Raw genomic sequence first — 14,129 nt, forward strand, 5'->3', positions numbered from 1 at the left:
ATAGCCTCAACTTGGCCTAGGGAAGTTTACTGTATTTTCTTTTGATAGACATATTACTTTCAAGTCTTCTACCAAGAAATAATATACACTTAAAATCTTCCACACTTCAATTTACTCAGCATTATTGTTTTCCTCTGCCAGGTAATAATAGTCATCACTCCAGCAAGTAGCTTTTAGGATGTCATATTTATTTCTTCCCATCCACAGTTTTCTAAAATGGCAATACCAGTAATTATCTGTCATGCATTACAACTGCTGCGATAAGTCATTAAAACGGCTTTGGAGAATAAAAACCTGGGGTTTAAACTTGGCTGTACAGGCTTCTGCTAGTTGTTTAACTTCTGTATGTCCCATTTTCTCCCCATATTAAAAAAAAAAAAAAAAAATTAAAGGGAAATGTAATAAAATCCTACTGGAGTTCATTTTGAGCTTTACATTATATATAAGTATATTTAAAATGGTAATATTTAAATAATAGTTTATTGATTGATGATAGTATTTGCAAAGGAAGTTATACTCTGGCACACATGGGGTAAAAATACCTCAGAATTAACTTGATGGCAACTGGTTTACTGGTTTATTTTTTCTACAAAGTTTAACAGTTCAATTGTTTGTATGTCTTCACAGAGTCTGTTCATTTATGGCTTTGAAGGTGCAGTGTATTGCCTGGCTAATTTTGTAGAGTGATTAGAATAACATCAGAATGAAAATATTTCTTGTTGATGACATACATTATAAAATGTATTTTTTTACTTACTACATAATACCATGCACTCTGGTGTATTTTGAGTCTAAAAAGTTTGCGATTTAACCTAATAAATACACAATCATTTATGTACATGTATAGTAAAATATTATACTCAGTAGATACCAGGAAATATTCTGCCACAGAAAGACCAAATTAGTCTTGAATAATAATCACCACAAGTTTGTAAAGACAGTAAAGATATTTTTTAAATAGTGAATTATTGTTAAATAAACAGTTAAAAGTAAATTGAGAGGGATACATTTCAATAATCACTTAGCTCCCTAGAATGAATTAAATGCATCTTCACATTGCTCTCAGAACAGTCATGACATTAAACTTTCAGTTTTGCGTATAAGTCATTTTCTGCTACAATTTATCTTGAAATCTTTTTCATTGATTTTATTTTGCTATGTCGTAATGTCCTGCTTTTGCTGGTGCTGACATTTGTATTAGGTCCACATCTTTTTCCTATGGGTTTTTGCAGTATTTATTTTTTTCTTACTGGTATAACCCAATTGACTATAACTTATTTTATTATTATTGTTTCTTTACACTACTGTAGATTGAATACTTTGTTGTGCTAATAATGTCAATAGAGTTATTTAAAGCATTTTTTTAGGTTGTTATTATGTTTAATAGAAAATCACGCATGCCTTTATCAACTTACTTGAAGACACATGACATTGAAGAATCCTTGGTCTTATTTTTTTTACATAATTTTCTTTCTACCCGATTATCATTCTATATTTTATTTTTATAAACTTTGTTATCTACAAAAATAAGTTGTAAGTAGACAAAAAATATAAAATGTCACTTATGAAACCATTTTAATACTATAAATTAAATGATAGATACTAGCCAACTCTATGTTTAATACAATGCTTTTTTTTAACAATACATCAAAATAGGGTGTTTAAATAAGTTTGTATTTGAGATAACAAAAATGCATCCCTCTAAGTGCTATAATATTTGTCCTCTTCTGTTTCTGCTGTCTGTTTTCAAACCTTTCTTTACCATATGTGGATACTTTTACATTATAGCAAAAGGTCCCATGAAGGTGAAGGAGAATTGTCACAAGTCTAATGATAAGAAACACACATCATGTGTGATGGAAAATATGCTCACATGCAGGGTTACAAATGTTAAAAGGCTTCTTTCAGTTCTCAGACTGTCCCTCCACCAAACATAACCCTCAACAGAAATGTAAAGGGGGGAAGAAATTTTAGGTTACACAAGGAATCATATATTAAAAATTTATTCAATAGGTACATACATTTTATAAATGATTCTCAATTTTATTTTAGTTGATATTACGTATTTCCTAAAGATTAAATAACATAGTCAGTTATAAGATCTATTTTTCATACGTTACAGTGCCAAAATGACCAATGTCTGCTAACTGAATTAGTTGGATATTATTTATTATCTTAAGGATTATTATTATCTTAATATTAAGATAAACAAATTTCTGTGTGTATGAAATTAAATTCACTGTGATTACTGACAGAAAACTATGTTGAATTGTTTGCAATTTTACTTTTTATTAAACATCCATTTGCTCACAGATCAGATATTTATTATATACTATTAAATGTGAAATGATATTGTAGACACTGTAAAATTATTTGCTTATATACAAATATTTTAAAAAATTAAACCTTGATTATTCTTTAAAATTGCACTCAGTTTTTCAATATTCTGAAAGAACAATAAAAATCAAACAAAACCCTTTGCCGTCGAGTCAATTTCAACTCATAGCAACCCTATAGGACAGAGTAGAACTGCCACATAGGGTTTCCAAAGAGCAGCTGGCGGATTCGAACTGCCGACATTTGGTTAGCAGCCAAGCTCTTAACTACTGCACCACCAGGGATCTTAATTTAAATTTTTTTCACCCAAAATTCCTATATACCTACCAGCACAGCAGATCTCACCTGCCTATGAAAATAATCTATTATGCTGTTGTTGTTGTTAGGTGTCGTTGAGTCAGTTCCGACTCGCAGCGACCCTACGTACAAGTGAACAAAACATTGCCCAGTCCTGAACCATCCTCACAATCTTTGCTATGTTTTAGGCCATTGTTGCAGTCACTGTGACAATCCATCTCTTGAGGGTCTTCCTCTTTGGTGCTGACCATCTACTTTACCCAGCATGTTGTTCTTTCCCGGGAAATGGTCCCTCCTGATAGCATGTCCAAAGTAAGTGGGATAAACTCTAGCCATCCTTTCATCTAAGGAGCATACTGGCTGTACTTCTTCCAAGACATATTTGTTTATTCTTCTGGCAGTTCACGGTATAGTCAATATTCTTTGGCAACACCATAATTCAAAGGCATCAATTCTTCTTCGATTTTCCTTATTCATTGTCCAGCTTTCGCATACATATGAGGCAATGGATAATACTATGGCTTGGGTCAGGCCCACCTTAGTCCTCAAAGTGATATCTTTGCTTTTTAATAAAGAGTTCTTTTGCAGCAGATTTGCCCAGTACAATACATCGTTTGATTTCCTTGGCTGCTTTTTTCATGGGCATTGATTGTGGATCCAAGTAAAATGAAATCCTTGACAACTTCAGTCTTTTCTCCATTTATCATGATGTTGCTTTATTCGTCCAGTTGTGAGGATTTTTTTTTTCTTTACGTTGAGGTGTAATACATACTGAAGGCTATATTCTCTGATCTTCATCAGTAAGTGCTTCAAGCCCTCTTTGCCTTCAGCAAGCAGGGTTGTGTGTCATCTGCATATCGAAGATTGTTAATGAGTCTTCCTCAAATCCTGATGTTGCATTCTTCTTCACATGGTCCAGCTTCTCGGATAACTTGCTCAGTATATAGATTGAATAAGTATGGTGAAAGGCTACAACCCTGATGCATACCTTTCCTGATTTTCAACCACTCAGTATCCCCTTGTTCTGTTTGAATGATGGCCCTTGGTCTATGTACAGGTTCTGCTTAAGCACAATTAAGGGTTCTGAAATTTCCATTCTTTGCAATGTTATCCATAATTTGTTATGATCCACAAAGTTGAATTTATTTGCATAGTCAATAGAATACAGGTGAACATCTTTCTGGTATTCTCTGCTTTCAGCCATGATCCATCTGACTTCAACAATGATATCCCTAATTCAATGTCCTCTTTAGAATCGGGCTTGACTTTCTGGCAGTTCTCTGTCTATGCACTGTTGCAAAAGTTTTGAATTATCTTCAGCAAAATTTTGGTTGAGTGTGATATTAATGATAATTGTCAATAATTTCTGCATTCTGTTGGATCACCTTTCTTTGGAATGGGCACAAATATGGACCTCTTCCAGTTGGTTGAACAGGTAACTGTCTTCCAAATATCTTGGCATAGATGAGCGGGTGCTTTTAGCGTTGCATCCATTTGTTAAAACATCTCAGTTGAAATTACATAAATTCCTAGAGCCTTGCTTTTTGTCAATGCCTTTAGTAAAGCTTGGACTTCTGTCAGGACCATTGGTTCCTGATCATATGCTACATCTTAAAATGGTTGAATGTAGACCAATTCTTTTTGGTACAGTGACTCTGACTTTGTATATTCCTTTCATCTTTTGATGTTTCCCACTTCACTTAATATTTTGCCCATAGAATCCCTCAATATTGAAACTCAAGGCTTAATTTTTTTCTTCAGTGTTTTCAACTGAAGAAATGCCAAGTGTCTTCTTCCCTTTTGGTTTTCTAACTCCAGGTCTTTGCATATTTCATTATACTACTTTACTTTGTCTTCTTGAGCTGACCTTTGAAATCTTCTGTTCTTTCCTTCCGTTCTCTTTAGTTACTCTATGTTCAAGAGTAATTTTCAGAGGCTCTTCTAATGACTATTTTGGTCTTTTCTTTCTTTCCTGTCTTTTTAATGACCTTTTGCTTTCTTCATGTATAATGTTCATGTCATCGTACAACACGTCTGGTCTTTGATCATTAGCGTTCAAAGTGTTAAGTCTTTCTCGAGATGATCTCTAAATTCAGGTGGGATATAGTCAAGGTCATATTTTTGCTCTTGTGGACTTGTTTTAATTTTCTTTATCTTCAACTTGAACTTGCATATGAGCAATTGATTGTCTGTTCTGTAGTTGGCCCTGGCCTTGCACTGATTGATGATATTGAGCTTTCCAGAGATGTAGTAGATTCGATTCATGTGTATTCCATCTGACGAGGTCCACATTTATAGCTGCCATTTATGTTGTTGAAAAAAAAGTATTTGTCATAAATAAGACCTTGGTCTTGCAAAATTCAATTATGTAATCTCCGGCATCATTTCAACCATCAGTGCCATATTTTCCAACTACCAGTCCTTCTTATTTATTTCCAACTTTTGCATTACAATCACCAGTAATTATCAATGCATCTTTATTGCATGTTTGATCAATTTCAGACTGCTTAAGTTGGTAAAAATCTTCAATTTCTTCATCTATTATAGTTGTTATACAAAAAACTGTCCCATGAATCTGGAAATAGATACATGAATTTAAATATCTTGGGTTAATACTGTATTGATAGACAAATATTTGTTAGAAGAAAACATAACAATCTTATATGTTTATGTAAGATGATATTCTATCTTGATCTTCTCTCTTCAATTTCAATACTCCTTTTGGTCAAACCCAAGGCTATCATCAAGACTCAGTCTACATATCACCATCGTGGCTCTTATTTTCAGTATGATGGGTCCAAAATTTGAACCTCAGTGCATTTCAAAAAAATAAAATAGATTTAATGCAATCTTTCCTAATCTTTTGCATCCCAGGAATTTTCCAATAAGTGAATTCTATATTTTGCAGTAAGAATAAATAACAGCTATTCTTACATCAAGGGACCCTTGTGGTACAATGATTAAGTGCTTGGCTGCTAATTAGACAGTAAGTGGTTCGAACCTACCAGTTCCTCCATGGGAGAAAGATGAGACAATCTGCTGCTGTAAAAATTACAGCCTTGGAAACCCTATGGGGCAGTTCTATTCTGTCCTATTGGGTCACTGTGAATCCTAATTGACTGGACAGCAGCGGGTTTGAGTCTGGTTTATTCTTACACATTTTAACAGCATTAGAAAGAACTAGGTAGATGACATGCTTTTTAATCTGGGACTCTATTCTTCATCAATACAAACAGTGTTTTTGACTGGAAGTATATATAGTTCAAGGAGCACATTTCCATCATTTCTTTTTCAGACTAGCCCTTGATTCTACAGATCTTTATCTTCTCTGAATTTTAGAGACAGTAAGACAACATCATCAATATTGTAATCATCATAGATTGCCTCAAATACTTCCAAACAAGTTGTGTATTCTCTATCCACATTTAAGAAATTCTTTGACTGGTGATGATACATAATTTACTGTATTTTTACACAAATAATGCGTGTCTTCTACATTTGTTTGCTAACCCTGCCCTCCTCCTGTGAGGTACTTCCATACACACTTGGCACAAAATGTAGAAGGTGGGTGTTATTTTCGTAAAAACTCGGTATATTATCATAATAATTATTGGCACTGAATTAGGTACAAAGCAAATGCTGAATAAAGGATTTAGAGAATAAAAAATTGAAAAATAATGAGTGAGTCAATCAATTTGACAGCTAGTATCTTTTAAGATTTATGTTGAAATTAAGTTAAAAACAAAAATAACTCACTAACTGAATATTTCGCAACCTAGTAGTGAAGTTCATTGTCGCAATGTAACCTGCTCTACTCAATTTTGCTTCTGTGAATAGGAAAGACTATTATTCTAAAATGAAAATATAACAAAGTTCATGTTATTATAATTACTATCTCTTCGTGTCATCTTAAAAATGACATGACAAACGGTATCTACTTCCATATTAGAACTTCTACAGAGCTTTACTTACTAATGCCAAATTTCTCAGTACCTGAAATTATGATAAGCAATAGATAAATAAATGTAACATTTCTTTTATGAAACTGCTAAATGGAAATATAATAAACTTATTAGAAATTAAGTTTTAAGAGACTACAAAATGAGAGCATTTTTTATAAAAATACAATCTGAGCAAGTACCACCTTAATATTGAGAGGGAAATATTTCAAAATATTACCATGGAAAAAAACACATTAGCAGTGTTGTAACCGTCATTTTTTTAATTCAAAACTCAAAGGACTAATAGTTCAAACATATGCAGGTCATAATGAAATTCATACCTTCTTAAGAGATCAAATATTTTTTGCTCTTTCTTACTAAGTAGATGAATTGTTAATAACTTTCAGGTCATATTCCCATTAAAATTTAGTATTGTAGGTTTCAATTCTATCTTCTTTTGAGTATGAAAATTTTGATGGCCTCTTAAAATGTGTATTTAATTTTTTGAAGAAGTCTTTTTTTATTTCATCATTTCATACTTTAAGAAATTGTGTTAGTAAAACTTTGTGGTCCAATGAAAACAAAATTGGACTAGTAGCCATTAGACTTGATATCTTCCACTTACTATATCTGTAGTTTGGGACTAGTCATTTAAGCTCTTTATCATTTTTTTATCTGTAAAGTACCTAAATTATCCACAAATCACACTTGATTGTATCGAATGTAGTAGACTGTGGTTGATAAATCCTGTTATTCAAACAGAAGCTACTTTACAGTGATTCAAATATTTTGAATAACTAAGATAAAAACAACAAAAATAAGAAAAGTATGATTGTATTGATTTAACCTGGATTTTTACATCACTCATTATCTTGCTGTTAACTTTTCCTGAATACTAAACTCTTTCTTTGCCTAATATGCCAAAATTATAGTAGTTTAACTATTCATAATACAGTTGATAGGCTAAAATGATTACAGCTATATCATCATGCATCTATACCTAGCTCTATAGCAGTAAGTGGTGGTAGCAAAATTAGTGAGGCTCTCTCTAAAATTTGAGATATTAAAATGGGTATCTTACTCTCTCTATTTCATCTCAAATAACTAAAAAGTTGAGAAGAAAAATGATTTTGAGAATCATCCATTTAATTTCATGCATCAACATATTATCTATTGTTGCTATTATTGTATTATATGATCACATCAAAATTAGTTCAGTCATTTACCTGTTGATAAGTTTCTACTCTGGGGTTGTTAAAACTAAAGCTGCAATAAAATTATTGCTCAAATATTTGTTAAAAGGTACTGTTTGCATTTATCTAAAGTAAATCCTCAGAGGTAAAACCCTTTCTGGGCCTATGGTAAGTGTATGTTTAATATTCTAAGAAGTTGCCAAAATATTTTTCAAAGTAGTCATATCAGTTTGTATTTCCATCAGTCATGCATGAGAGTTCTAGTTAATCTGCATGCTTGACAGCTGTCTTAGTTATCGTGTGCACTATAACAGAAATATGACAAGTGGGTGGCTTTAAAAAACAGAAATTTATTTTCTCACAGTTTAGAAGGCTAAAAGTCTGAATTCAGGGCTCTAAGTGAAGGCTTTCTGTCTCTGTCAACTCTGGAGGAAAATCTTTGTCTCTTTGAGCTTATGCTCCTGGGCAATCTTCATGTCACTTGACAACTTTCTACCTCCATCTCCCCTCCACTCCCTTGTTTAATCTCTTTTATATCTCAAAAGAGACTGACTCAAGATACGTCCTACACTAATCCACTCTCATTAGCATAACAAAGATAACCTATTGTGAAATAGGATTATAAACATAGGCATGGAGGTTAGTATTCATAACACATTTGTTTGGGGGACATAATTCAATCCATAGCACTCTACCCTTGGCCCCCCAAAATTCATGTCTTTGCCACAGCAAAACACATTCACCCCATTACATCATTCCAAAAGTCTTAAATCCAAGTCCAAAATCTCATCTTCTGAATCATTTATATTAAATATGGGTGAGACTTTAGGCATATTCCATGCTGGGGAAAAATTCCTCAGCATCTGTGAACCTGAGAAATCTAGAATACAAATTATTTGTTTCTAAAGTACAATGGTGGAACAGGCACAAGATAAACATTTCCATTACAAATGGGAGAAATTGGAGGGAAATAAAGGATAGCAAGCACCAAGCAAGTCCAAAACCCAGAAGAACAAATTATGTTAGCAATCAAGGCTTGAAAATAATCCTCTCTTCTCTGAGACCATCTGGGCAATGTCCCTGCCCTCCAGAATCCGGATGTTGGCCACAACGTTTGGATTTTGGATGGAAGCCCCTTGGTCCTTAGCTTCAACTTCACCTTCCAGGCCCTCTGGGATGGCATCTCTGTTCCCTCAGCTTTAGGTGGCTCTATTCTCTTAGTCCATCTCTGTGGTCACCCTAACCCCTCAGCAACAGTAGGCCCATTGTTTTGCCCCTTGCTCATGGCAGCCCTGCCACCACAGCTTTGGGTGGTGGTCCCATCCCCCTGGCACACCTTAATGATGGCACCATACTCCTGTACTGAGATGGCAAAGATCTGAGTCTTTGAAATCTAGGAAGCCCCACCCTTTGAGACCCAGGAGACTGTGGCCCCACCCTTTGAAATAGAGAAGGCCATGCTTCCCTTGCTCATTCCAACAGTTCTGCTGATCTCCAAGCTGCTCCAAGGATGGTTCTTTTCTTTTCTTTTCTTGGAGGACAACAGATGTAGCTCCTTTGACCTGTTTAAAAAACCGAAAACCAAACCCATTGCCATCAAGTTGATTCTAAATCATTGTGACCCTATAGGACAGAGTAGAACTGTACCAAAGGGTTTTCAAGGAGTGACTGATGACCTTTTATTCAGTAACTGAACTCTTAACTACTGCACCACCAGGGCTTCTTGGCCTGTTTACTGTGTGTAAAATTCCAAGAGGCAGACAGCATTCTTTCCTTTTGTTCTTTCTCTGTCCTCTTCAGTCTAAGCTAGTGGATTTTTCTGCTACGGTAGTTGATTAGATCCATCAATCACTGGCTGAATCTCTTTCAAGAGATTGTGTAGCCATGTCCTTGGTGAACATTCTAGGGCATGTATCCTTAGTTTGTATAACAGTATTTTCCAAATCTTTAAATTCTGTTTTTATTTCGCACAATTCATTTTTAAGTTCATCTCTTTCCTCTTGCATTTTACTGTAAGTGGTAAGGAGAAACTACGTGGGCCCTTTAAGTTCTTGCTGAGAAATCTCATCATGCAGATATCCAAGTCCATTGCTTACAAGTTCTACCTTCCACCAAACATTTGAACATAATTCAGACAAGTTCTTTGCCACTGCATAAAAAGCATCGCCCTTTCTCCGTTGACCAATCACATGTTTATCATTTTCTTTTAAAGATTCACCAGAAGCGCATTTAATATCACATTTCTAGCAACATTCTGTTGCTCATGCCATGTGTATTCTCTAAGATGATGGCTTACTTGCTTTTGAGACCTCAGCAGAATTGCATTTGGTGTCCATAATTTCACCAACAGCCTCTTCAAGGCAAGCTAAGCTTTTACTATTAGGCACCTTAAAACTCTTCCAGCCTCTAGCCATCACCCAATTCCAAAACCACTTGCACACTGTAGGTATTTGTTAGAGCAGCATTCTACTTTTCTGGTACCAAATTCTATCTTAGTTATCCCGTGCTGTTAGAACAGAAATACCACAAATGGGTGGTTTTAACAAACAAAAATTTATTTTCTCACAGTTTAGGAGGCTAGAAATCCAAATTCAAGGTGTCAGCTCTAGGTGAAGTTTTTCTCTTTCTGTCTGGCTCTGCAGGAAGGTCCTTGTCTCTTTGAGACTCTGCTCCAGGGCAATCTTCATGTGGCTTTGAATTCCTCTTCCCTCATCTCCTCTCTAATCACTTGCTTAATCTCTTCTATATCTCAAAAGAGATTGACTCAGGATATACCCTACACTAATCCAGCCTTACTAACATAATAAAGACAACCTAGAGGTTAGGATTTACAACACATATTTTGGGGGGCACAATTCAATTCATGCCATCAGAACTTGGTTTTCTCAGTGCTTTTAATTTTAGTATTCTAGCAGTATGTGGTGGTATATAATTGTGATTTTAACTTGCACTGCCCTATCGACTAATCACGGTGGTCAACTTTTCAGTGCTTACTTTTCACAATTATGTCATCCTCACTGATGTATCTGTGCAAATTTTTCCCTATTTCTAAGTGAGTGGTTTGTCTCTTTATATAGAGTTGCAATACTTCCTCTTATAATTCAGATACAAGTAATTTTATTTTCAGATATCAACCCAGTAAATATTTTCTCCCAGTCAGTGATTTTCTTTTTATTTTTAATGGTGTTTTCAAAGAGCAGAAGTTTGTATTTTTGTTATGTGTTTTTGATTTTGATGGATCCCAATTTACCGGGTTTCCCCATTGCTCATGTGTTTCCCCTATCCCAAGATAGCAAAGATTCTCTTCTAGATGTTACATAGATTTAGATTTAGCTTTTTTACACTTATGTATGTATTATACCACCTCACATATAAGACCCATATCACTGCATAGCACGATATCCTTCATCTCAAAACTTGTGCCTTTTGGAGGAGCAGTGATTTTAGATAAACACGTTAATGATTTTTAAGATATTGATTGTATTTCCTCAGCTGTTGAAAAGTTTAACTTTGCCACCTGCGGTGGCCTATTTTATGTGTCAACACAGCTAGGCTATGGTGCTCAGTTTTTTGGTTATACACTAGTCTAGTTGCTGCTGCAAAAGTATTTTGTAGATGTGATTAACATTTACAGTCAGTTGACAGGAGACTATCCTCTATAATATGGATGAGCCTCATACAATCAGTTGAAGGCCTTAAGAACAAGAAACGAAGGTTTCCCAGAAAAAAGGAATTCTAACTCAAGATTCTAACATAGCAATACCACCTGAGTTTTCAGCCTGCTCACCTGACCTACAGATTTCAAATGCAAGATTGTAACGTCAACCCTTGCCTGAGTTTCTAGCTTGCCAGCCTGTCCTATAGATTTGCCAGAACCCACAGCCATGTTTGAGAGTTCCTTAAAATTATCTCTGTCTCTGTATCTCTCTCTGTATATGTATATTTATCTATGTCTATAGACATCATATTACTTGAATCTCATTTTTTTTTAATCCAGTCTGAAAATCTTTGACTTTTAATTGGATTGTTTAATCCATTGAAATGTAATATTATTATTGTTGGAATGATACTTTTTCTTTCATTATGCCTCCTATCTATTCCTATATTTATTTTTTAGTGCTTTTGTTCATTAAGCAAAGATTTTCTAGGATAATGTTTTAATTCATTTAATCATTCTTCACTGTATTTTAAGTTATTATTATTATTATTAGCTGTTTCTCTGATTCTTTCTGGTAAAATAACTTGTCTACTAGCTCATTCTCATTAAGTTACTAACATCTTTTAATTGCTTATCATTAAAAAAAAAAGAAAAAAAGCTTGTTTGAGAATATTCCTAGGCTTAAATTTCCCCACACTCTGTTCCAAATAAAATTAGTTCCCTGGAGAGATCTTTAAAGCTCTCTGTTCTTATGGCCAGATTCTCCCCCTAAGCAAAATTTTTGAGCCACTGCTCTGGAGTTGAAGGTAGGGATAATTGTCTGCTTCTCTTATATTGACACACCTGGGATACGAGTGGTATGCTGGGAAGGGGTGGTAGTCTCTGATCTCGGCTTGACACTCCTGGCATGGCACCCTCCACCATATGAGCAAGCTGGAGTGAGGGTGATTGGAGCACAATTAGTCTTGATCTGCTGCTCCTGGATAAAGTCTCTGCCCTAAAAACTGGGGCAGGTAGAGGATAGGAACCACCCACCTCTCAGATACACTATCCAGGAATTTGGCCTCTGCAAACAGTGAGCTAGGGTGACAAGATATGCAGACAGCCTCCCTCTTCTTAATCCTTGATTGGGAGCTGGGTGGAGAGAGAACCACAGCTGCTCGGAGTAGTTGTCCTTTCATGCTGAACTGGGGTGTGGGGGAGGCAGGGCGCAAGCTGTGGCTCGAGTCTCTCCCTGTTCTTACTGAGGTTTAGCAGATTTTCTTGAATAAATGTTGCTGAATTTCCTTTATGCCATTAGAAAAACTTTAGATTTTTTAAAAAATAATTTGCTCCAGTTATATTTGTTTTGCTGGGGAGTAACCCCACTGAGCTCACTGTACCACCTATACAAAAATGGAATGTGATTTTGTATTTAATCATCACACAGAAGCCTAACACCATGCATAAACGCCAGTAAAGAAGTGTAGATAACTCTTAAAAAAAAAAAAAAGATAAAACTTCATTTCTAAAAAACAAAACTTCTTTGTTCTGTACAAGATACATTTGCTGCATAGGCAACAGAACAAATTTGAAAATGATTTCTGTAACTCACAGTGGCATGAAGAGGAATGATGACTTCTTTTAAAGTTGCATGCTCTCCATTCTCCTGGTACTTGTACTGCATACAGCATTTAAGATCTTGTTGCCATACTTACTAATATTAAAGCACACACCTAGAAGAGAATCAGAACTGAAACTGTAAGATAAGGAAATATACTCAAAATAAAACAAAACTCACTACTATGAAGAATACTTATATACAGCCATTTTTTCCTCTGACTTTTTTTTTCTTCTCTGACAAGATACAACAATAAAACTATACAGTGACCTCAAAAGGTTGTGGGATTTAAAGTATTTTAAGCTGTTTTCTTAAAAGAGTGGTGTTTGGAAATAAAAAATGGCATATTCCCAAACACAATCATACATTAAAGTAAGTGAGGTGGAAATGAGAAATAAATTCTTTAATAATGCAAAGCTTATTTACCCAAAAAACTAATTATAACATATCCTTTTTCTGATGAATATGAGAAGATGCAATTGTGGTTAAGATGTTTTGGTAGCAATCACATTTTTTTTTTTGTCAACTCAGTGGTAAACAATTGGCTTTTCATCCAAGAATAAATGAAATACAACATTTTAAAAGCCAGATTTCTATATGTGATGCTGCACAGTATGGTAGCTTCTGTATGGTCATCTTGAACTAAATTAAAAGATAATGGCTGACCTGATATGAGTTTGATCCTTCTCTTAACAGTATGATGCCGCCTATTATATTGCAAAAGATGCATCATTTAAAAGGTTTTAAATTGCTTTCTTTCCGTTTTTTTTTTTTTTGTCAAAAGAGCATACAGAGTAAAATGGCTTTTTAAAAACACTTGAACTTTTTTTTATTGCCAATTCCACAGCAATAAGCCATATCACAGAACACTTGAAGGTTTTGCAGCTGAAATCAGCCCACCCAATTTCCTTCACTTTATATTCTATACATTAAATATGAAAGACTTGAATTTATCATATTCTCTATACATTAATATTCATCAATACTTTGATATGTAGATACGGATATAGATATAAAGATATATATATACATACACAGAAAGCCAGCCATATGTCCATACACACACATACACACATAACCAAAAAATCAAGCCCACTGCCATC

Source organism: Trichechus manatus, unplaced genomic scaffold (genome assembly GCF_000243295.1).
Source record: "Trichechus manatus latirostris isolate Lorelei unplaced genomic scaffold, TriManLat1.0 scaffold00013, whole genome shotgun sequence".
NCBI classification, from domain to species: domain Eukaryota; kingdom Metazoa; phylum Chordata; class Mammalia; order Sirenia; family Trichechidae; genus Trichechus; species Trichechus manatus.